This window comes from Sinocyclocheilus grahami, unplaced genomic scaffold (genome assembly GCF_001515645.1).
Source record: "Sinocyclocheilus grahami isolate Dianchi unplaced genomic scaffold, SAMN03320097.WGS_v1.1 scaffold16085.1, whole genome shotgun sequence".
Lineage (NCBI taxonomy): Eukaryota > Metazoa > Chordata > Actinopteri > Cypriniformes > Cyprinidae > Sinocyclocheilus > Sinocyclocheilus grahami.
Window position 1 is genome coordinate 541 of NW_015515990.1, and position 481 is coordinate 1021.

Below are 481 nucleotides of genomic sequence, written 5' to 3' on the forward strand. Positions count from 1 at the left end.
GCAATTCTGAATTGTGAAATAAAAAGTTGTAATTACCTTTTTTTTAATTTTTTTTTTATTCAGTGGCGGAAAGAGGCTTCCATACATCAGAATGAAACCGATTATCAGAAAAAGAAAAAGTGGGTTGGACTAGGTGTTTCTATTAATCAGTTTTTGATTGTACGTTGAGGTGTCGATGTTGAGGCTGATAGCTGAAGTCCTGCATCCGTCAGAGACAAGTCTGGCATTTTTCTGAGATTCAGTTAAGACATTCTGATTAAAAACTACAAGGTCAAATTGTTTAAAACCATTTATCTGATGAATTGTTCACAAAGACATCAATGACAAGCTTATACAATATAGAATGGTTGAAGATTCATTTCATGCAGAGGAAAAAGAGGATCAGACTATTGTGACTGCAATTCAAATCATGCACTATTTTGTGATTTCTAAAAAAAAAAAAAAAAAAACAAAAATTGGCCGGGAACCCAATATTTACTCC

General features: G+C 32.8%; 1 protein-coding gene across 1 annotated transcript in view; it reads right to left on the bottom strand.

Moving 5' to 3' along the window:
* Positions 1–481, bottom strand: part of LOC107579270 (heat shock 70 kDa protein 4-like) — a gene marked incomplete at its 3' end in the record, with an annotated part of 4007 nt that overhangs the window by 525 nt on the left and 3001 nt on the right. The window lies entirely within an intron of this gene.